The sequence below is a fragment of the Clarias gariepinus genome, chromosome 2 (genome assembly GCF_024256425.1).
Source record: "Clarias gariepinus isolate MV-2021 ecotype Netherlands chromosome 2, CGAR_prim_01v2, whole genome shotgun sequence".
In the NCBI taxonomy this organism is placed as follows: domain Eukaryota; kingdom Metazoa; phylum Chordata; class Actinopteri; order Siluriformes; family Clariidae; genus Clarias; species Clarias gariepinus.
In genome coordinates, this window is record NC_071101.1 from 13,804,118 (window position 1) to 13,829,161 (window position 25,044).

At 36.9% G+C, this 25,044-nt stretch overlaps 1 long non-coding RNA gene across 2 annotated transcripts; it reads left to right on the plus strand.

Annotated features, from left to right (window-relative positions):
- Window positions 1-1,916: 1,916 nt before the first annotated feature.
- Window positions 1,917-24,004, plus strand: LOC128542036 (uncharacterized). 2 transcript variants are annotated; one of them, XR_008365656.1, is made up of 5 exons: window positions 1,917-2,000; window positions 2,367-2,458; window positions 13,149-13,288; window positions 13,921-14,023; window positions 23,321-24,004. It is a non-coding gene; the product is annotated as an uncharacterized LOC128542036 (long non-coding RNA). The 2 variants fall into 2 exon arrangements; XR_008365657.1 differs by lacking the exon at window positions 23,321-24,004 and adding an exon at window positions 16,909-17,533.
- The last annotated feature ends 1,040 nt before the right edge of the window (window positions 24,005-25,044 follow it).

Sequence of the window (25,044 nt, forward strand, 5' to 3'; positions counted from 1 at the left end):
ACCAATGTTTACTATTTAGGAGAAAAAGTTTAAACCTCTACAAGTTCAATTAATGAAGTAAGAAACAACTTTATTCCACTGCTCCTAGTTCTATTAGGATATTTTCCACTGACTGACAATGGCTATAAAATACCATAAATTAAAAAAAAAGTTCTGGCGACGTCTATAATTGGAAAAATTGTTTCCCTGCAAATGACGTTTATATAATTATGCATAATTGTTCACAGTATCCAAAGCTTCCAGCATGGATATGGCTAGAAATCTTTTTCATGCCACCCACTAGCGAATGAGCAAGCTACTAATTTATATGAAAGACATTCATGACATCTTAGAAAATGTACTAGCTGTCAGACGGTTTTGTAAGGTCCCACAATGCCTCATGGTCAATGGCCTTTAAACAGCTTTATCCAATGCATAAACCTATTCATCACTTAATCCAAATATTGTCAGTAGATAATAAGAACCCTGACCACAAAAAAAGTGGAAGTTATGTTGTGCTTCCTAAAGAACCTTCACTTCTGATAGAAATTTTAAATTGCTTCAAGTGCTGTAGAAACAACATTGCCTTCATTTGAATCTTAAAGTTAGTGGCGCGGTGGCTTAGTGGTTAGCATTGTTCTCTTGCACCTCAAGGTTCTGGGTTCCATTCCTGTCTCAGGGTCTGTGTTCCTCCGGGTACTCTGGTTTCCTCTTGCAGTTTAGGCTAACAGGTGTTCCTAAATTGCCTGTAGTGTGTGAATAAGTGTGTGTGTGTACCCTCCTAGTCTAGGCTCCAATCCTCCCGTTCAGTTTTAAGCAGTACATGGGCTGGTCTTCTTATAAAATGTACAATTTAGTCATTAGCATTGGTGAAAAGTGCACAAAATACACTGACCTTAGGTAAATGCTAGCTAGCAAGACAAAGTTCATTCATTGGTGTGTTTAGCTCCATAGTCAGCTATTAAGCAAATATGACCTTCACACATATAAGCTGAAAGCTACCTACCTACAGGCTGTAGTAACATTCAAATACATTCGACACAAACACTGAAGTGTCAAGGTTCATTTTTATCCAGAGCTTTCAAGCTAGTCCAGGTTACAGATTTAGCTAATAGCTTAGGCTGGAAGTTGAGCTGTGAATAAGCGTTATCCCTGTGGGGTTTTACCTTATAAAATGATATTATATACATGATAAGGATTCTTGGCAGCTTATGCTGTTTAAATAAATATATATTTCATTTAAACACACACACACACACACACACACACACACACACACACACACACACACATATGTACATATATACATATGCATGTGTGTGTGTGTGTGTGTATATATATATATATATATATATATATATATATATATATATATATACTGTATAAATAAAATTCCCTGCTACACTAATGCACTTATCCCAGAGTTTCTTTAGTAAATGTCAACCAGGTTTGCGCCATCATTTATGGGAAATTTGATCACGAGTCTTGGTTTAAACATAATCGTAATTAATCTTTAAAAATGACAGCGACATATGACCTGTACTCAAATACTATCATGAAAGACTACATGTTTTGCTGTTTTCAAGGCTCAGACCCAAGTGTGCTCATCTCTTTCATATCTTTCATATTTCATTTTTTTCAATAATCTTTTTAATATTGTGAAATGCAAAGCAATATCATTGTGATAAAGTTCGTACATTGATGCCCAATATTAGTGATTCACTCCTACTAAACCTTGGATGAATTCCACGCCATAATACTGTGCATTGCCAGTTAGTCCTTTCAACACATCACTCTTTATTCAAGTCAATGTCTGCAATAAACTCAGTGAGTAAGACCCATGCAGTTCATATAAAACTTAGAGGAATTTAACTTTTCGGTCTCTACACTGAGGGGAATTTAAATGCTCTCACACAAACACTGTGAGATTTCTTTTCTCCCAGGAGGTCTGAGGCTTCTGCTTCGGCTTGTCATTTCTACGGTGGACTCTGACATCAGCAGGAGACTGAGGATTGTGAGCGGTAGGTAATTGTTGGGTGTCACTCTTGAGTGGACTTTTTTTTTTCATTCTGGAAGTCTGTTGTGAATCAGTGGTAGGTGGATTTGACAGGCCTGAACTAGTGACAGCTTAGAGTTGTTGATGATTTAGGTGGACGTTTCGGAGGTAGACTGTTCTGAAATTTTCTTTGAGATGAGACATGCTACTAAGAGCACACATTGTTTCTTGTTCACTACATACATGATGGCAGTTATTTACAGGCTGGCTGGGACTGAAGGCTCTTTGTTGCAAACATTTTACAACCCTTGCCTCGGAGGAAATGGTTCCAGTGTAAGTTTGAATAGCAAGTGGATCATAATGAATGCTTTTTCTTCTTTCCATGCCTCAGTTACTCACTTCGCTTTGTATTCGGTGGCAATTCTCCCGAAGGGCTCATTAACCTTTGTGAAGCTGGTGCCAGGAAAGGTTATCTTTCTCAAGGTATCTATTCTTATTTTTTTCTTATTCATCATGTTTTTTTTAAAACTGGCATTAGTCACATGCAGTGTGGTGATTCCCTGACAAAGATTTATATATATAAACATATATTTGAGAAATGTTTTTGCCAAATCATGTTGAGGTTTCCCCTGTTGGTTTGCCCTACATTAAAGGATATTTTGGTTCTCTCATCTCATTTTTGAGTAATCTGGTGTTTGTGTGTGTGTGTGTGTGTTTGTGTTTGTGTTTACTTGTTCATTTAGTTTATTTTGTGCTGCTTTTTTGTTAGTTTTTGTGGTTGTTTTTATTGAACAAACCAGTGCCCAACCAATGGAGTGCACAGGGTATATGATGTTTGTGATATTGGAGGGTGCCCTTTCAATCACTTGCTTGCAGTGTGGATAAATTGCACAATTTTTTTTTGCTCACATTTTGCAATGTGTGTGTGTGTGTGAGAAAGAGAGAGAGAGAGCGTGTGCATGTGACCTTGTGACCCAGGCATGTGTAATATGTTAGGAGGCCACTGGTTCCCATTACTAAGTCCTCCCTTGCCAGTTTTTTCTTGCTCAACTTGCTCAAAGTTTATTTATTTTCTTTGTTACAATCAAAGAGACTTCCTAATGCAGTCCAGATTCTTATGGTAAAAGACTGTTTTTTTCTTACTTTTACAGTGCAAAAATTATTAATATATCAATTATTGTTAAGATATAGACATAATATTGTTATGAAAAAGGTATACAAGACCATAACCTTTTCCTCTGTGTGTGTTTGTAAGTGTCTGTAACTCACATTTAATAGTCTAATCAAAGGACTTTTATTTCTGCTCTTGAATCCAACTTTCATGTACACTAAGCAGTAAGTACTTGTGCTTTCTTCTGGCACAACACCTATTTAAATTTTTTTTTTTACATGGATAACACTGTAATATTGACATCAGCATGCTCATTGGTACAGTACCATCCATCTAGGAACATCTGTAGTCCAACTAGGGATTATTAAGGCCAGTGGTGACCATTGTATTTATTCCCATTTGTATGACCAAGATAGGACCTCCGATCAACATTTACACACTATGGGCAATTTAAAAAAGCCAATGAGCCTACAGTATTCTGCATATTTTTATACTGTGGGAGGAAACCGGAGAACCCAGAGGAAACCCAGGAGTTCATGCAAACTCCATGCACACAGACCCAAGGCAGGAATCGAACCCAGGACTTGGAGATGCAAGGCCACTGTGCCACTATAACATGTTATCAAATATCTTGTAAGAATCCTCTATAAGCCCCCAGCCTTTCAAGGCGTGCAGTAAATGAGGCCTTTTTTCCCTGGGTGGGCAGGATATCACTCCTCACTGCCATGTGGCTGAAAGCGACACTATCTATCATGGACATCTGTGAGCTCGTGTTTATAGGAGAGTTCAGTTAGCATCAGATGCATTGGCAAAGTAAACATGTTTCAGAGGAATGCATCAGAGGCACTGATGACAAAACATGCTACATTATAGACCAATAATGTTGCTGTCAGGGTTCGCTTTCTTGCCTGTACAACCTATTTCCATAAATCTGAATTTGTGATTTGGGGAAAAAGGCAATAGTGACAATAAGCAACGTGGGCTTCAGCTGGTAGAAACACAGCAAAACACATGGCTATAACCATGCTTAGCAGAATAACTAAGTTTAAAAAAAAAAAATTATTTGTCCATTTCAGATAAGACCTTAAGGGGGCATCATTTGCAGCTCTTTCTGTTGACTGGGACATTGTAATGTAATGTTAATTACACAGAAATACAGTGTGTATGAATATCTAATTTCTTAAAAAAAAAACGTTCTAATGTATTCTTGCAAAATGAATCTTTTGCTTCAAATATTAAAATCAACAAAGCTGTGTGTATGTGTGTGTATTTACTGTACTTTCCTGTAACAGTACAACACCATGTGTTTTATCCTTGCGACTATAATGCGATTTACGCAGCCCCAATAACAGCACATTCCGAAATGTTTAATTCCTCTTATACCACATCAGTTTGTCAGTGCTGACGTTGTTTTTTAATTGATGAACAAAAACATCCATTTTTTACATTTAAATTAGATTTGAAAGTCTGTAGATCAGTTCTGCTTGTGTTATTATGCTATAACAGCTATCAACAGATGTTCCCTCACCAGTCTTTTTTTTCTACCCTTTTAAAGAGGGGCGTTCAAGTCAAAGCAGGACTTAGTGTAGAAGGGGATTATACAGAAAAATAATGAGAGTTTTTACTTTCATAACTGTGTTCTGTTATTCTTCACAATCAAAAGTGCTGGTTTGACTTGAACATCCATAAATGAGGACTAAATATTGCACTTTAAAGATGGCCAATACCACTGCTGCTCACCATTTTTATTTCACACTCCGTTAGGACCCATACTGCTGCTGTTTGCACATTGCACTCATCGCACATTCCATATAATTTATACATTTTATTTATAAAATTCTTACTTTTTACATTTTAAATATATATTTCTCTTTTATACTTTATTTTACATTCTACTGACGTCTGCCTTTCTTATTTCTTTTTCGGGTTTACAAACACTTCATGTTTTTTTTTTTTGTCTCCATGTGTTTTAGCTTTGATCTTGTTCTTCTCCTTTGGTAGAGCTCTTCTGTGTTTTCTTACTTTTCGAAATATATGCACCTTAATGTAGACATTGCAGTCAAATCTGGAGCACAGTGTGAAATGTTTAGCAGAAATCTTTTTAGGTTTTGTTGCCATGAGAACTCCATTAAAATCTGGAAAAGAGTTTTGCTCCAGTGGCTTCAGCAAAAGTCACCCGGTTGTCAGTCAGGGAGAAACATGTGACAGTTTGCACCGTGTGAGGAATTGCGAAGCTGTGCATTTAACTAGCTGCCTGAAGAGCTCTGTGGCTGTCAGGAATTTGACCCTTAAGCTAGCTCTAAGCATAATCATACTGAATATCGCATAGAAGCAACTGCAACTAAATAGTACATCATATTTAATTCATGGCAAAAAAGCAATACACATACACACACACAAATAAGAACCATGTGATCTCTGTAAGTTGTATGCAACGGGGTATAAAGGTTTGTATCAGGAGGGCTGGTTTAAGTATTTCAAAAATACTGCAACACACTTACAGTACATCCTTTACAGTTACACAAAATGTGCAAATAAATAAATAAATAAATAAAAACTGAATGAGGGACAGTTCTGTTGGTGGAAACGCACTGATAAAGTTTTATGCTCATCTACATCATTGCCTATCGTCACTCACTTACTCATCGTCTATACCGTTTTATCTTGTATTCAGGGTCGCAGGGAGCCTGGAGCCTATAGCAGGAGACTTAGGGCACTAGGTGGAGTACACCCTGGACATGGTGTCAATCCATTGCAGGGCACCCACACTCCGGGCAATTTCGGAATGCCAATTAGCCTAATCTGCCATAACATCAAAACCATTAACATTTAAACCACCTTGGTTTAGCTCTACAAACTGGACAGACTGGCCTTTTGTTCCATTGGGCATGGATGAGCCTTGGGTGCCCGTGATCCTGTCTCCAGCTTACTGGTATATTCAGTTCACTGGTGGTGTTAATGTTTTGGCTGATCAGTATATGTTTTTGCTTACATGCCTCGTGTTAAATTCTAATAACAATGAGTATTTTTCTCTCCTTTTAGAGACATGCTATAATCTCCACATGGAAAATAATCTCAGTGGGCATTTTGAGTTGTCATGGAAAACTAAAAGAGATCGGGGTCAGGTTGTGGTCTTACTTGTTCTTTGGCACTGCATTTTCCTCTCCTTCCACAAAAACACACATGTGGCCTGCAGGCAAGTCTCTTGATTCCAGATGCTGTCACACCATTCTCCACAAAATATATATATATATATTTTTGCTTTCCAGAAATATTCTAAAAATAAAGTCAAAAGATATTTTGCAAACTGCATGGCTCAAAGAACATTTCCAAACTACAATACAGTACTTAACTCTTTTTATGTTAAAATGTATTGTTTGTACGTATATTGATTGTTCAGATTCTACACATTTACTGTAAATGCAAACAATATTTAACACCATTTATAACTTTACTTAACACATAAAATATTGCTACTACTAATAAATACTGGCGTATGAATGTATACTGTTATTAAGGGTCAATTCTGGAATGTGGCAAAATGGTTTAAGACGTTTTATTTATTTATTTATTTATTTATTTATTTATTTATTTATTTATTCATTCATCTTGAGGAAGAGTTTTATTGCTACAGTATGAATGCCACTAAGCAACAATCCAGTTCTTTTTCTCCTTAGACTAAGTAAGACACTTCTGACGTTGTCTCTGGTTCCGCAGCTTGATACTACATATAGAACAGTTGTAGCTAATTTCCCATATCTGAGCATGGTGATTCACGTGAGGCATGTTTCCCAAGATGTTAAATCGGCCTCGCTTGACAATTTTCTTAAGTTTGCGGTCACCATTGTTGTTTGTTTACCTTTTTTCCAAGATACATTTTCCCTTCAATTCATCGCCTTCTGTGGCTTACATCCCTGTGGAATATTTCATATTTTAAAATACTGGATGTTTAATTTTCATAAACTGCCATAATCATTCAAATTAAAACAAAAAATATTTTTTTCACTTTAAATATCATGAATCTAGAATATATGAGAGTTTCACGTTTTAGACTAAATTAAAAAAGAAATGTTACTTTTCTATGATATTAATTTTTTTAAGATGCACTGTGTATCGATAAGTAGACAGATTTATATGCATGTACATACATACAGTACATACTTTTTATACACACACAGTACTGTACATACATAGATACATTAAAACACACAAAAGTTTCGAGATCATCTCTGTTCATGAGCCCTATGTCCTCCATCAATCCCCTTACAACCTGCCAGTAGAATTCGCCATCGACGGTCTGGCCACTGGGGACGAATTCTTGATGCACAATGCCGGTAATGTTGAAAAGATGATGAGCATGCACTTGGTTAAGCTATAACCCTGCTCTGCCTTTTTTGGTCATGGAGATGTACACAGGACGGTGTCTTTTGGCACGCTAACTTATGAAGGTTGGTGCTTCCTGTGACTGTGAGGGCAGCCTTGTTGGCATGTTAGAAAACTAATCTCTAAAATTGTAATACCCCCTCATACATACATACTTACTGTACACACATACAGTACATATAGACTTACCAGTGAAATGTATTTTAAAGTTAATCTTAATGTTAAATACTGTAAACTGTTAGCTGTTAAATAAACCATCTTTCAGGCTGTGTGATTGTGAAGAATCTCGGACTTGCCATATACGTTGTCCTAGCTAAACAAATTTAGCGTCTATGTCACTGAATAAGATTAGCCCCATGGCTTTGCACCTGCATTTGGCATGATTACAGCCTCTGCTCAAGTGCACATTCAGATAAGCTGATACACACCATTTGGGCTGAGTGCTGTGCTGCGTAAGCTGGCAGGTAGCAGAAGAAAAGAACAGCTTATGTAACAGCCTGGTACGGAGAGAGAGAGAGAGAGAGAGATTATGTGTAATTGACGCAGCATTTTCTCAATCATGCTGGAGGTACACATTGGCCAATAATGTGCACACACTTTACAAATTTCAACATTTAGGCCTTGTACACTTCCATCTGCAATCAGCTTCTCACTGAAAAGGCATAAACACTGAATGTTAATTAGGCAGCTAATGGCTCAGTCAGGCCATGTGTTTGTGTGTGTGTGTGTGTGTGTGTGTGTGTTTGCGCGTGTGTGCTTAGCTCTAGTAGCATTTTTGTTTATGCTCATTATTTCTGCTTTTCACCTGCAACAATGGCTATGTTTACAGGCATTTTTGTCAATCCAGGTGAATCCATTCTGATAGCAAATTTCAAATGAACTATTAACACTGTTGACTTCTCCAGATAAATCACAAAGAAGACCTTTGGTCACAACAATAAGCAGGGAATGGAAAGGAGAGTATGGGTAAAAATCCAAAAACCAGGTCAAGATAAAAAGGTTAGGGTTCAGTATAACGTACATAACCAAGGCACAGTGACAGATGAGATTCGAACCATTCAGTTTTATATACATCTACTGTACTGTACGTATGGCACAGAATTAGGTTTCAGTGACAGGAGCAACCCCTTTAATCAAAGTAGTTGGCTTAAAAGATTCATAAAACTTATGGCAGATGTTTCTTCAGTTGCTTACTCAGCTTTAGTTTCTTCCTGCAATTAGTTCCCATTTATTGTTTAATACTGTAACTAAAAATGGAAAAAAAGGTGTTAACCCACCAAGCACGGGGAGAACATGCAAACTCTATGCACATGCAAACCCAGATCCTGGGGGTGCGAGGTGACAGTGCTACCTTACCACCCTCATTTAAAACCATTCTTATAAAAATTGTTTACTGATTCAAAATAAGGTGACATCAAAACAACAAACAAACATCTGTTAACGCCTGGATGGGGTGCTATAGTAGGCTTAATATGATAATTATTATTCAATTTAACTGATTGCAAAGATATCAATTTATTTATGTCACATAGAAACTCACAGTAGATTTACCTCAATCAATTTTTTAAACACTATTTCCTTATTGTTAACATTCAGTTTTAATGATAAAGGAATTCTAGAATAATTTTAAGCTTTCTAAACTCTTAATCTAATGAAACAGAAGTTCATTTGTTGGTTCAGTTGGTGTTCGTGATGATAGGTAATCACTGAGCAGATCCAAACACACCTAAAACTCCTCATTTCCACTCTCCTGTGTGGAATGGCTTTGGCTTTTCTGTTGTAAATGATCCGGCTCTTGGAAAGCAGTCGTCGGTACACCCTCTGTTTGCTTTTCCCTGGAAACCTGAAATAGAAATAAGTGGGGGCTTTTTCCCTGTTCACCTGATGTTATCAGATGAAGATAAAGTGCAGAGCCGAAGTAATTGTTTCCATTCCTCAGTTTTCCCGGGTCTATCGAATGTTGGAGTCACGAGTTTATTAGATGATGCTGATAGAAGATGACATGCTGTTAAGGAATGACATTTGTGATGCGTGGTTTACTCTGGTGATACCTGTCAGTTGGATTTAAGTGTGAGAGTACAAATTTAATTATTAAATACCAAATCAAAAGTGGGCAGAGGCCTACTTCTATTTGTCCATTTTGTAATATTACCATCAACACAAATGCCCTTATTTTAAATAAATATGTGGTGATTTATGTCTAGTGGCAGCACTGTGGCCTTGCACCTTCAGCGTTAAGAGTTCGATTTCTGCCTTGGATCAGTGTGTATGTGTGTGTGTGTGCTGCTCATGCTTGGTGGGTTTTCTCTGGGTACTCCAGTTTTAAGCTAATTGGTGTTCCCAAATTGCCTGGTGTATGTGTGCCTGGCAATGGATTGGCGACCTGTCGAGGGTGTACAGTACCCTACCTCATGCTCAAAGTCTCCTGGGACTTTCAGTTGCCACACACAAGGCTGCGATATAGAAGATAAATAAATGAAAGTCTTTTTTCTGCACATATGGGTTCTTAAACCTGTTGGTGAATGACCAGGGATCATTGTTGGACAGTTGTAGTCCTGTTTATGACACCACTAACTTTATGACATTAGATAGAGGCTAACTGGCCGCTTTGTTAGGGCCAAAGCACTATAGCATCAGCACTATGACATGGTGTGCCCTTATGGCAATGGTGCAGGTGCTTGGGCCCGCTCATCGCTCACTATATTTAGAAATTTGTATTTATATACATGTTTAGACTAGGCAATATTTTTCCAAGCTTTACTTGTCCAGGTTCACTGAGCCTGTACTTTCTATAGCCTCAGATTCCTGTCCTTATTTGACAGATTTGGAACCTGATGATGTTTTCTGCTGTTTTAATTAAAATGTAACATTTTTGACATGTGCAAAGTGGTTCTGCCCACTGTGCAGCATGTATTCTGTCTGATTACAAGGTTAAGCTAGTCTTCTCATCTTTTTCAACAACTCCAGCCTTCTGCATTATGATTGATTACAGAAACTCATTTAGATCTTTTACTGTGTGACAAATATTGAGCCAATCAATGAGGCTTCCTCCAACAGAGACCCAGTGGATGAAAATAAACACAAGAGGAAGAGGGTTGTTCTCACAGAGTTTACCTACTGTAGCATGAATGTAAGCGAAATATCCCTCGTTAAGTCACTTTCCCATGTTTCTCATGTGGAGCAGAAAGAATCAATTTATTTCAACAAGCGGGAAACGAATTGTTCAAATGTGTTTATATGGCTATTATTTTCCTATTAAATAAATTATTAAATGTTTACACCCCGCCTCTAATCCTGATTGGAAATTCATTCTAATCGGCCCAGATCTGGTCAGACTTCCAACTGAGGCGTTTACATGATTTCTATTCTTTTTGGCTTATTATGCCAATTATTAGTGGAATATTTGCGTCCATGAACGTGTGCCTACTGTTGTGTAGATGCTGAGATCACATTCTCTAGCAGTTTCATGTGCATTTATATGATTGAATGCATTGTACTGTATACTGCCACATGATTGAATAACTAAGAATTGAAGTACTAATTGATGGCATAATAAGAATGCTCTGCAGTCATACTGTAACAGGAGAGGTGTATAAGTTATTAATTCCACTTTTGTTATTGGAGGCTGATCTGCAGTCATGGAGTCTCAGGTACAAAAGAATTTGTGGGAATTTCAGTCCTGAACTATTGAGCGACTGCAACCACAAGCTGTTAGAGAACAACTGTCTGCATGAGCCGAGTGCAAGGCTGTCTTCATGGCCAACTGAAACCGCCTCCAGTGACCACTCGCATCACAAACATGTGCATGTAGGTGGTTTAAATTATTATAATAAATCAAAAGTATGATCAACATCCACTATGCACAATATTCTGACATCAGAACAATATGCCACACGATCAATAGTAGACACATTTCCATTTGCCTTATTTTTGGCTTTTGGCGAACATTTGTCTTACAACCATTGCTAATGTGCTATATCCATGGTTGTGTCTTAACCCCAAATCATTTCACCTGGACGGCAAATATGAAAACTTCCATTATTATCTTGATCCTACCAGCGAAGTATTTTCATCCTGTGTCTCAGTCAATCAGTGACCTGAAACCCCTTTATGTCTTTATCTTGCCATTTTAGTTTAGACACCTTGAGTACTGTATCTCCTCTGCTCTTTGATTCGCACAACAGGTATACCCACACTATAGATGTTTGAGGTCTCCATTCCAGTCTTTACAGTATGTACACTCTATAGGCTTTTTGGGCAGCTAGTCAGCTAAAAAGTTTAACATACTCTCGTACTGTAATACAGCAAGCATGACTGGTAGATATTGTAGATCACGGGTCTAATTCGGGAAGACGTCTTTCTTGAGATTTTATTTCATAAGACGTCAGAGCCTGAAGAAAACTTCAGCAAAACTTGGTTCTTTCTTGTCCCTGACTCTGCAGAAAGACTAGTGCAACTGGAATCTTGGCACGATCATTATTCCTCCCTAGACTCACTTGCCGTTTTCGGATGCTTCCCTCGTTTGGAGAGTCTCATTATTTACATAAAGCTGCATACACAGTGACAGCATTCCAGGATTTCATTTTAATGTTCCTTATTGTATTTGTTGTTTGAAATTCCTTTTTCTGATTTATGACCTTAGTAGCGAAGTAGTTTAAATTAGGGGTTGTAAAATGTGCATTAAATATATATAAATTCGCAATCTCTCTTTCCCTTTCACTTTTTAAGTTGTTTTTTCATTTTTATTAGTAAGTACTGGGAAATATAAGTAGACAGAACCCCCAGGGTGATATTGTTCCCCTGGTCGATATCAAGAATGCTGATATTGTGTGTTTAGTTTGTTTTAAATTTGAAATCAGTTAAATTTTCAAGAAATTAGTTACTTGGAAGTAAACAAACCCTGTGTTTATTTATAGCATTTTGCCGACACTTTTATGCTGAGGAACATTTTATACCGAGCTTGTGGGCCCAGGAGGGGCAACTTGATAGTGCTTGGATTTGAACTCATAACCTTACAATCGTAAGTCCGTGCCCTCAACTCGTAAGCTACTCCCGCCTTCCGCTGCTCTCCTTGTCATGCAAATTTCAACCTGTGCTGCCTTCCACAATAACAATTACACACTTGCCAGATATTTTTATCTTTCATGACAATCCAAGTATGAGGCTATATTTGGCTCATACGGTACAGTATGCAACATAGCATTCCACAACCTGAACAAAATCAAGTGTGAAAGAGGTGTAGGAAGAACAGAAAGAAAGAGGGAAAACAAGCATGGGTGCTGCAGTATACATTATACATAGGAGTGCTATAAACAATAAATACAAATGATGTAATCCCACACCACAAGAGAGCACAAAACGTAGTAGTACTGCCAGCTGAGTTCAGATTTTCATAACTTGAAATAGTATTTAAATGCAGTTAAATACTATAAGTAGTAACATGCCTGCGGGTGGATAAAGCAATGGCATTACACTTCATATCACATCCAGTAAACCAAAGAAAGTGGAAATTGCATTACGTGAAGCAAATGACATCGCAAGAAAAGGGTATAATTTTATTCTAAAGAGTGCAATGCTGCCTGTTTAATATGTAAGGGCCGTTGATTGTGCAGAAAAACAGAATACAGTTATGAGAATAAAAACTGTATATACCCTGCTATACTAATGCACTTTTCTCAGCATTTCGCTCGTGCTTGGACACCATCAAGGTGGAAAGTTTTCTCAGTACACCGGATCCATGATCGGACTGCCTGCATCACATCTGAAATGCTGGCCTCCCAGGAACTCCTTTAATGGCCCAAACATGTGGAAATGGAAAGGTAGGACTGTACAGGGGGGATGTGGCAATAACTCCCAGCCGAGTTCCTGTAATGTGCAAGTGGTGATGGTGAATGATCATGTGTAGAATTCCCAAAGACAAAAGTGTCTTTTTTAACAAATTGTCGACAAGTTATCTCATGATTATGAAGGAACAGGTGTGCCCCTTTCTAAATGTTCATTGAAACGACTGCAGTGGGCTCTGAGCCACCTCGGACAGGATTGTCATTCACAGATTTACGGCTTTCTATAACGTTTGTACCATCCAAATGTTTTACTTCAGCCAAACAGCTAAAAAGTCTATTACTATTCTGCAAATGCCAGTTGGTTTGTGACTTCATTCAGAAGAAATTTCACCACAAGTCCCAGTTTGACTTGAATACCCTTTGAAAACTAAATGAGCCCCCTAGTGAAAGTGCTTATATTTTGCATTGTTTTATTTTAATGCAACACAAGTCTTCCTTGCTGGCAATGTATTGAAACATGCATAGGATGGATAAAATTGTTCAGTGCATAAGCATATGTGGACAGTAATAGACTTAGTGTCATGCTGTGTTTCATTTTCATTTAGAAAATTTAGTGGGTGCCCTTATCCAGTGTGACTAATGTTTATCTCACTTGTATAACTAAGCAGTTGAGGCTTAAGGGCTTTGCACAAGCCTGCAACAGGAATGCTGGGATTTGAGCTTACACCCTTCCAAGCAAGACTACTTCTGCACAGAGAGCAGCTCCAGGAGGTCAGTTGTACAAATTACCTATTTATATATAATATTTCCTATTAAATCATGTACTGTAAGCCTAAGCAGCGTTTTAATGTGTAAAAATAAAGTGTGCCATAAATTATGCACTTACTGTACTTGTGTACAGTCTAACTTTTTAAGGTCGTTTAGCCAAAATGCTTAAGAAGTGTGATTATTAGATAGACATTAGTTTAACTAGAACTTGGTGAGGGGGATTACCTGATTGTATAAATTTCTGACAGTCTGGGTTTTGCACTGTCCTCTGCTCGGTCCCATTGCTGTGGGATTATCGCATGCTTCATACGTTTCTTGCAAATGCACACATCACTCAGATATTGAGATAGATCACGTACGCTGCAAAATCTCTGCCTTGCACTCTCTTTTCTCCTCTCACCACCACCTTCTTGTAATTCGCTCACCTGCTTCCTCTTCACGATTTCGTATTCTCTTTGACTCTCAGTCTTTCTCCCTGTTCCCAACTCCCTTTTCCACCTACTCATTTCTCATGCTGGTGTGGATGTGACTCGTCTAAATGTTTAAGTCTGGGGGGTGGGGGTGGGGTAAGCTTGTGCCTCATAAAGTGCATGGAGCTTGAATAATAATAGATATTCCAGTAGTACATTACAACAACAAATCCATGATTCCACATCTTATTATTTCCATTGCCAATTCATATTTCATGTTCTGTAACAAAGTACTTGTGTTGAATTTTGTTCAGTGTTTATTTATTTTATTTTTTTACAGAAAACCAACCAATTTTTGCTATTTTTGTCTTTGCAAGCTTTATTTGTATTGTAACTATTTTTTGAGGTGCGAAGTGTAAATGGCGTAACATATAGGAATTACTGTTGAGAGTGGAGAAACTGTAATGATTCCTATTAACTTCTGCGGGACAGACAGGAGAACTTGGGTACAGGTTGACCAAGCTATAACAATCGAGGCAATCACTCTCACATATACCGCTGACCCTGTATAGAGGGTCGGGGGAGTCTTTGGAGTGTGAAAGGAAACCAGAGTACCTGGAGGAAACCCACCAAGCACAGGGGGAACATGCTAACTCCACGCACACACTGCAAAATGTTTCATCTTAGCAAGTGAAATATTCTTGAATCTAGACAAACCTATCTATACTTACTTCAAATAAGATTACAACAACTCAAATATAAGATTATCAAGCCTATTTCTAATTATTTGCCAGTAGAGAAAGACATTTATAGATATGCTTAGCAAGATTTCACTTGCTAAGATCTTTTTTTTTTTTTTTGCAGTGTGGGGCTTAGAATCTCACCTCTGATTCTGAGTGCATGTTCCCCTCATGCTTGTTGAGTTTCCTTCAGGTACTCTGGGTTCTTTCCACATGCAGTCCAGATTGTATGATGTTTTGAAATAGCCTGTAGTGTGTGAATAGGTGAGCTTGTGTGTGCTTGTGCCCTGTATTGGGTTGGCATCCCATTCAGGATTTACTAGAGACTGAAATTGATCCTGGCCGGGAATCGAACTCGGACCCTGGAGGTGCAAGGCGACAGTGCTATCCACTACACTACCATGCTGCCCATAATGAACACCTTAATCAAAATTGGAAACTGTAAAAAGGTAGAGGTCTACCTAAGGGTTTTTGTCATACTACAATGCATTTTACTGTCCAGAAGAAAGAGAAAAAGCAAAATAGTCCATAAAACCCTAAATGACAGCCCTGGTTAATTTTTTATTCTAAAAGGCTTTCCTTTGATAATATCATATAACCTACAGTAGTTCAACAAATCGAGATTACATAAGAGGAACATTTACCTCAGGGTTCACCCAATTACTGCAGGAAGCAGATACAAAACCTATTAAACCGTCTTTTAAAAGAGAAACAAGCATGCTGCGGAGCTACAATTATCCCTTATAATTGATTAATGTTTATTACTTTAATATATGTTAGTATAAAACTCAGATGAATTTAATTAAATAAATTTTTTTTTTCTATTTACAAGCATGCAGTTAATTGGTAATGATTCTGATTATTGTTATAAACACAGTAAAAATATATGAGTGTATAAAATCAACATCAGGTAATTTGCACAGCAATAATATAATAAACAGTGGTAGAGTATAAGATTCAATAAAATAAGAAAATACAATAGGCATTCAACCCAAAACCCAAAACATTACTTCTCTAGAGGAGATCTGCATGGAGGAATGGGCCAAAATACCAGCAACAGTGTGTGAAAACCTCTGTGAAGACTTACAGAAAACGTTTGACCTCTGTCATTGCCAACAAAGGGTGTAGGTGCATGTTATTCACAAGTTCTGACGCGTGTCTTTAGTTACACAGTGTCACTGACGACATCAGACGTTTCGTTGATTTCTTTGTCTCTTGTTTATTTCCAACATCAAAAACAACGGTTGTTACAGTTTCTTGCATAAATCCACTGTAGTCACGACAAGTCGCTTGCTGTGTTCTGTAGCTTCGATAGATTACAGTTACAACAACTTATTTTACTGTATTCCTTTTAGCTTACTGTCTCACGTTATCACGGTCAAAAGCTTGTGTGCTCCACACCTTTCTGTATCCTTCCGTGTCTTAACAACAACTACAACTAACATGCGTGATAGACATGGAACTGCATAACTGTGGGGTGATGTCACAGAACAACACATGAAATGATGTCACAATACAAATTATATGTATGATACTTAATGCTTAATGCTTAACTAATAAACTGAAATAAGATAAACATAACAACAAATCACAAGAATGAAATATGGCCCTTACAAAGGGTATATAACAAAGTATTGAGATTACATTTTGTTATTGACCAAATACTTATTTTACACCATAATTTGCAAATAGATTATTTAAAAATCCTAAATTTCTTTTCTTATTTTGTCTCTTATAGCTGAGGTATACCTACAGTATGATGAAAGTTACAGGCCTCTCTCATCTTTTTAGGTGGGAGAACTCGCACAATTGGTGGCTGACTAAATACTTTTTTCCCCACTGTACTTTAAGGTTAACAGTATATCGAATTTCCTTGGTATATTTTTATAATAGTGAGAATAAAAATCAAAATAACATACAGTTTGCTCTTGTCCATTTGGCCTAAGGACAGGAGTGCTCCTTGGCGCTTGATTCTTATTGGTTGCCCCTGGGACAGCCTGGGAAGATCTTAATTATTGTAGCTGAGGTTTGTCGTGAAGCTCTGTTAGCTAAACAACCAAAAGGACAATGTTTCACTGGAGATTGTCTTCAGTTTGACGGGTCTTATTTTAGACTGCACCAGGCTCCATCTCTCGGCGAATGAGACAGAAAAGGAAAAAAAGACACAGGGTGGAAAAAATATGAGGTATTTTTTTTCTCTTCAAAGAAAATTGAAAATTTCAGGAATAATTTTGAGCTTGACATAGGGAAAGCTGAAACAAGTGTATTGTTTTGGAAGTTCCTTAACACTTAACGATGATATAAATGACATTTTATCATGTATATATTTTTATATTCATTTTTATCTTTTATTAAGTGCAAGGTTATGGACAGTTTTTTTTTTTTTCAATTCACTTATGTTACAGTTGTACTGACCTTATGGCAGAATGGTAACAAAAGTAGTTTGAAAAATAATACAGAAACAATAATAGTCAGTATATGTATTTTATGCACATGCAAAAAGCACACACAAAGAACAAAGAACAACTCAACTGGTGTGGAAAATATTTTGTGCATTTTTTTGAGTGACAAAAGTGATAAAAAGGTCAAATGTCAAAAGATTTGAGCAAAAATGAATTTTGTGTGAGTATAATAATAATAATAATAATTATTATTATTATTATTATAATAACATTCCTTGATTGTGATTCTGCAATTGGCAGCAAATTAGATCAAGGAAAAAGTGTACTGTATTGGTAAACACAAAATGTTTTCAATTACCTTGAAAAACATTGAAAAAGAATGCTGAAGGTCATGAACATTATGCAACAATCAGTTCCTACTAACTGGTAAATAAGTAATTTTACTTTACCACTAGAGATGATAAGAGGCAATCCTCGAGTGTTAATATAGAGCATAATAGCACCGGGATGTTTAACTACTGTATGTGTATCACTTTGCATTGTATACACTGTTTGTATAAGTTTGTTTATACACCTCATGACCACCCACTACTGAGTAAGTCCCCCTTTTTGCCACTAAAACGTTAATGGCCTGTGTGTTCTGACAAATTTCTATTGGAACCTGCATTAACCTTTTTCTCAATTTGAGCTACAGTAGCTCTTCTATTGGATTGGACTACACCAATAGAAGATAAAACAGGACAATAACATTGTAATGGCTAGACAATTGGGTTCCCAGGCTGCAGTGGTCAGGGTCAGTTTTAGGACCTCTCCTGTTCTCAATTTACATGCTTCCCCTGGGAAACATCATTAGAAGGCATGGGATTAGTTTCCATTGCTATGCTGATGATACCCAATTATACATCTCAACAAAACCAGATGAAATACCCAAGTTGTCTAAATTAAGAGAGTGTGTCCAGGACATAAAAGATTGGATGACCAATAACTTTCTTTTACTAAATTCAGATAAGACAGAGATATTGCTCATCGGCCCAAAAACCAGCACACAACAGCTTTCACAATTCAGCCTGCGTTTAGAAGGATGTACTGTTACTACTAGCTCAACAGTAAAAGACCTGGGCGTGATATTAGACAGTAACTTGTCTTTTGAAAATCATATTTCCAATATCACAAAAACAGCCTTTTTCCATCTTAGAAATATTGCCAAACTTAGGAGCATCTTATCCGTATCTGATGCAGAAAAGCTGGTTCATGCATTCATGACCTCCAGACTGGACTATTGTAATGCATTACTAGGTGGTTGTCCTGCATCCTCAATAAACAAGCTACAGTTAGTCCAAAATGCAGCCGCCAGGGTTCTCACTAGATCCAGAAAATATGATCATATAACCCCAATATTATCATCACTGCACTGGCTAGCTGTTCAATTTAGAATTAATTACAAAATAGTAATACTTACATACAAGACTTTAAACGGTTTAGCTGCCACATACCTAACCAGTCTTCTGATACGCTATAATCCACCATGTTCCTTAAAATCACAAAACTCCGGACTTCTGGTAGTTCCCAGAATTTTAAAATCTACAAAAGGGGGCAGGGCATTTTCATATTTGGCTCCAAAGCTTTGGAATAGCCTTCCAGACAGTGTTCGGGGAGCAGACACGGTTTCCCAATTCAAAAGTAGACTCAAGACGCATCTCTTTAATCTGGCATACGCGTAACTCATCCCATAACCTCATACTCCATTACACTTATCCTGAATGGCAACTACGCTAATTCTCTCCATCTTTTCTGTATTTTTCTACCCATCCTGAGACATCTGGAGATTGTGCCAGCTTTATTAGACAAAGGCCAACCCTGCGAGGTTTCCAAGGCATCTTGAGAAGAACCTGCTCCAGCTAGATTCTGCTTTATGATGGCTGGAGCTACACATCCTGCTCCTGTGCTTCCAGTGATCCAGACCCCATCTGCCCTCTGCACCTACTGCTGAACTGAATCTACACAACTTCTGATATATTGAACTTTCACCTGCACAACACACATGATGTTATTTCTATCTGTTATCACCCAGATGAGGATGGGTTCCCTGTTGAGTCTGGTTCCTCTCAAGGTTTCTTCCTATTGCCATCTCAGGGAGTTTTTCCTTGCCACTGTCGCCGTCACCCTTGGCTTGCTCATCAGAGACATTTCATTCATCATTCATTCATTTCATTATTATCTAGACACATTTTTCTCACACATACACACTTCAAAATATTTTCTTTTCTTTTCTTTTCTTGAAAAAAAAATTCTTTTTTTTTTTTTTGTGAAGCTGCTTTGAGACAATGACCATTGTTAAAAGCGCTATATAAATAAAATTGAATTGAATTGAAATTGAACATACCAATAGTAATCCAAGGAATTAAAAAAAACTGGTTAACTGGCAACAGGGTCATGAATGGCCAATGCTCACTGAAGGTACTGTATAAGAGCACTGTTATGGTGGCTCACTGAAGGTGTTGCATCACTGTTATGGTGGTGGCGAAGACTGTTCGGTGTGTGTATATACATTATAAACATTCTGGAATATATTTATTTTATAGATTTAAATTATGTCTGTAAAAAAAAAATCCTGGTTTTCAAACATTAGCATTACAGCAAAAAGAAAAAAAAAATCTTACAGCAAAATATCTGTAGGCCAGAAAAAAAAACAGTATATTATGTAAAAGATCACTTTTCAGACAGAAAAAGCTTCAGGGTTTTCCTGCATGAAAGAAGAAGCAGGTGCAACAAAATCCTCAGAAGGACTGTGGCTGGTTCTGCAGGATGTTCAGTAAATTGAGCATCTTCCTTATATAACTGCATAGATTTTACCTAAGACTATATGTTCCAGTATGTTTACACCAATTATTGATATTGCTTTATTAATTACTGTTTTTATAGCATTTTTTAATGCATTTTTTTAATTTTAAGACATTGTTGCAAGACATCCTTGGTCTACCGCAGTTATTTGCATGCGCCTAAGACTTCTGCACAGTACTGTATATAAACTGGTTTGACAATATAAAAAAAGAAAAAAATATATGGTATATTTTTGCAGAACTTTATCTTACTTTACAATTCATAAATCTATCTCATCTTACATCCTGTACCCTAGTGATTGTAGGTTTTGGTCATATGTTTAAGATATTTATCTAAAGCAAAGTGTCTCAAACAGAAAATCCCTCACACACTCCCTGATGCTAAGTTAGAAAAGCAAAAGAATGGAGTGTTCTCACTTCCCCAGTGTATTAGGTCGTATAAGACACATTGCATTAAGACATACCAGATCGTTACTTATTTCTCCCTGCAATGTGCCAGTAGCAAGAAATTGCAAAGACAAAATCTTGACATGCATAGAAATGGCACGAATGATCTGTTTCTAAAGTGTTCCCAATATTTAAATGAAGATGGTGTGTCAAACATAACTGTCTCTAATAAATAAAATAAATAAACAAATTGGTCATTGAATATCTGTTCCCTCTTATGCGGAGCATTTGCTAACTCTTCCGGTATTATCAGTTCTGCCATTTGTACTGCCTCAGCTTACGGACACCATCTGCCCAGACCAGCAGATTTATATGCATTTCTTCTTAATTGAATGACCAGATTGTTTATTTAAGTGGATTTGGCTTGACTTACTGCCTTTGTTCTTTATAGTAAATATAATATTTCTTAATGTCATTAACATGAAAGGATTGATTACAAAAAATTCTGTTTGTAATTGTAACAAATGTGCGATTTAATTTTAAACTGTAAACTTAACAGCATAATCCATACATTAAAATGTAAATTATATGATTTAAAGTTTATATTAAACCTGTCATGTGCATAAGTTTTTAGCAAGAGTACGATAATTTTTTATTTAAATGATCTCTGTGAAAATGAATCATGTCTTCTGTAGAAGCTCATGAATATTCTTCATGTCAATTCATAGTCAGTTTGATTAAAGAGTTCCAATGGTTTTCCATTATAGTTTAATCATAACTTATAACACATAATTTGATCAAGGGATAACACCTTCATGAGCTTGGTATCAACTGCAATCACTCTTTAAGCTCTTTTTAAGCAGAATTCTTTTAAACAGTCTGAAACTCCACGTAGCTATTGGACTGCAGGTCACGCCCATGCTGTCTACAACAAAATTGGCATGCATGAACTCTCAAAGTTAGCTGACTTTCACAGTAGAGATAAGTATGCACAACATAGAGATCAGGGGAAAATGCTTAGGGGAAAATATACAAAAAATACAGTACTGTGCAAAAGTCTTGAGCCACCCCTAATTTTTTCATATTTTGCTTTCAAAGAGCCAAAGTTCCAAAGGAAAGAAACCACTTTTTGTCTGTCATTTTCAGTCTAGTGCCCTACGACGCAGTATTAGGGCCAAGATGGGATTAAAAAAAAAAAAGACTTGCAAGGGGAGGGGCAGGGAATTTCCTAGTTGAAAAGATTTCGAGATGAAAACTCGAAAATTTCGAGAAAAATAACCTAACATTTTCAAGTAAAAAAACCTCAAAAGTTTCGAGAAAAAAACTGAAATCGGAAAAAAAATTGATGCAACCAGCGATAACGTTAAATCTGTCCACTGCTTTGTAGTTCCTGATAAACAAAGGCAATCACCTCATCCAAGTCAGTATGGTGTCTTCTTCAAAATAGGTTCAACTTACAGCAATGTATTTTCAAAGTCCAGATGTTTATGATGATCTGGTGATTCTGAGCTAAAATAAGTATTCCTTGTTACTCAAGCCAAGGGAAAAGTAAAGTTTGATTAGATCTTCCACTTTAGGCATAATGCAAAACAAGTGATGTCTGCCTGACCTTGTAAAGTGCCCTTTTTTTTTGTTTGAAACACAAAACTTTTGAGTTTACATCTCGAAACCTCCAAAACCTCTTAAAATTTTTGAGTTTTCATCTCGGCCATCTTGGCCCTAACACTCCGTCGTAAGTCCCTGTACTTGAGCAGTTTCGAAGAAATTATTTTGTTTCTACTGTATGAACCTTTCAAAGATTAAAAACACATTTTCCTTAAAGCATGAACCAGTGAGAAACAGGTGCAAATAATGACAGATGATCAGTCCGGTGATTAGTGTACTGGTGATGCTAAATGCTGAGTGGTTGAAACAGATAAGAGGGGAAATGAGGTCGCTGCTGAGGTTATTACATAAACAACTGATTTAAAAATGGTATCTTTGGGCACTTTTGTGTAGACTGACACCATAAAACATTTGTTTCAACTACTTTAATATAATTTTTTTAAGCTGGATTAAATTAAATTTATTATAAACAAATAATGGATGGTTCAAGACTTTTCATAATACTATGCTTTTGTGTTTTAATTTTTTAGTAGAGTGGCTCCTCAAAAAAAAAAATGTAAGAAACATTTTAAGCAAGAGTGAATGAATCTTGCTTCCTTTGAAAAAAGCCACAGAACAGTATTACAAATGTCCTGTTACAGTTCTCGTCTATATGACTAATTAATATAAAATCTATACAGTTTTGTTGATTCTTGATTGCTACTGAACTGCTATTTATAATCCATGTGAGAGTCCATGTTATCTACTTTTATTTTGTTTATTTTGTTTCCCCTTCTGCCATTCTGTCCTCTCCTTTCCGCCTCCTCTTAGTCCTTTTCTTTTTACTCATCTCTTCTCCATCTTCTAGCAGATGTATGGAGGAAGGTGCATCAACCATGGGTTTTAATTGACAGCTCCTTTTGTGTTGTTTCCTCAGGGCGTGGGATGCTTTATGTATTAGTGTCATGAAGCTGGCGTGGGTGCCAATGAGACCATGAACAAACACAGATATACTGTCAAACATCCTGGAGACAGTTAAAACTGAAGATCCTGGCCTTCTTGTTCAGCATCAGACTGCTGTAAACTGTCGGTTAATTCGTTTTTGGCCTCTTAGACGATATACACCTCACTAAGCTGAGAGCTGAAGCCGCCACAAGGATGTAGCCTACTAGTGAATTATATAACTGATTCCTGGTTTTTGCTCTTCATTTTAGGATCTTTTTTTAACCTTTGATGAATTTCTGAGCTAATTTAAAATAAATAAATAAATTACTGTGCCATTCTGCATTGGAATGCCACATTTTTTCCCTCCCTCTGGGAAAACAGCCCATGCCGGATATAGTATGAGCTGTGCCTCATAGAAGCTATGATCTATTTTATCTACTTTTGTTTGTGTCAAAAAATTGAAAGTAATTCAGAGGTGAATTTACTGCTGAAGAAATTCAGTGCATTGAAAAATAAGAGTTATTAAGAGTTAAGATCTTTATACAAAACAAGTGATTTTTCAGCTCCTATGAACCTGGATGTTTGTGTCACACATGTTGATTTAATTACATCATATGATAATAAAGTTATGATCAACATGAATAATAAAAAATAAAAAAAGTTGGTTTTGTCTGTACATTGGTCAGAACTCGCTCTTTTATTGAGATATTTTGTGTTTCATACAGTTTTATGCCAGATTAACTCATAGCAGCCAGCACTTTTGCCCTAAAAGTGGGTGTACATGTATCACTCAACAGAGCCAATCAGCATGATAGTTTACTGTAAATACACAGAGTATGCGAAAGACTCAGAAATGACCATAATGCACCTACAAAGCACCCAAATCCTCACCAAACACAAACAAACGCTTGACCCAACATGGCTTACTCCAAAAAAAGGTTTGTAACTTGTGAAAACTGGACAGATCATTGTCTGTTTATTCTTCCTGCGGGAAGTTCAAACCAGTTTGTCTCATATGTTCCTGAAATTCGTGGTTCTAGTTCATTCAGTAATGTAAAGCACCATTATGAGATAAAACGCAGGTCGTTATAGCAAAAATATCTGCAGCAGTCTGAGGTTAAGGTGTGTAAAATACCTGAACTGAGAGTGTTAGCAGCTCAAATTAAAATGTTCAGTAAAAGTGATCCAGACACAATAATCTACTTTAAACAGGGAGTGTATTTGGCTGACGATGAAAGAAGTACAACTTGGCATAAAAACAAAGCATTAGATACTTAACCCTAACAAAATTGGATTTCTTTGTTTTAATAAATTAGGCAGAGAGTTTTGCCGTGCAGAAAGACAGACATGTACTATACGTGAGCTTCAACCTGAAATCGTAATATGACTGATTAAACTAAAGCTGATCAGATTATTTTTAGCTTTAACTTTTAAATATTTCTAAAAACATTTTGCTGTGACATGTGACTTAGTGGTTAGCACTGTTGCCTTGCACCTCCAGGGTCTGGGTTCGATTCCCACTTCAGGTCTGAGTGCATGGAGTTTGCATCTTTTCCCCGTGCTTGATGAGTTTCCGCCAGGAACTACAGTAGAAAGATTAGGTTAACTGGCATTCGCAAATTGCCACACACACTATTCAATATTTATAGTGACTGGACGTGCTACCATGTTCTAAAAAAAAAAAAAAAAGGGAATAAATACAATGGTAACCATTGG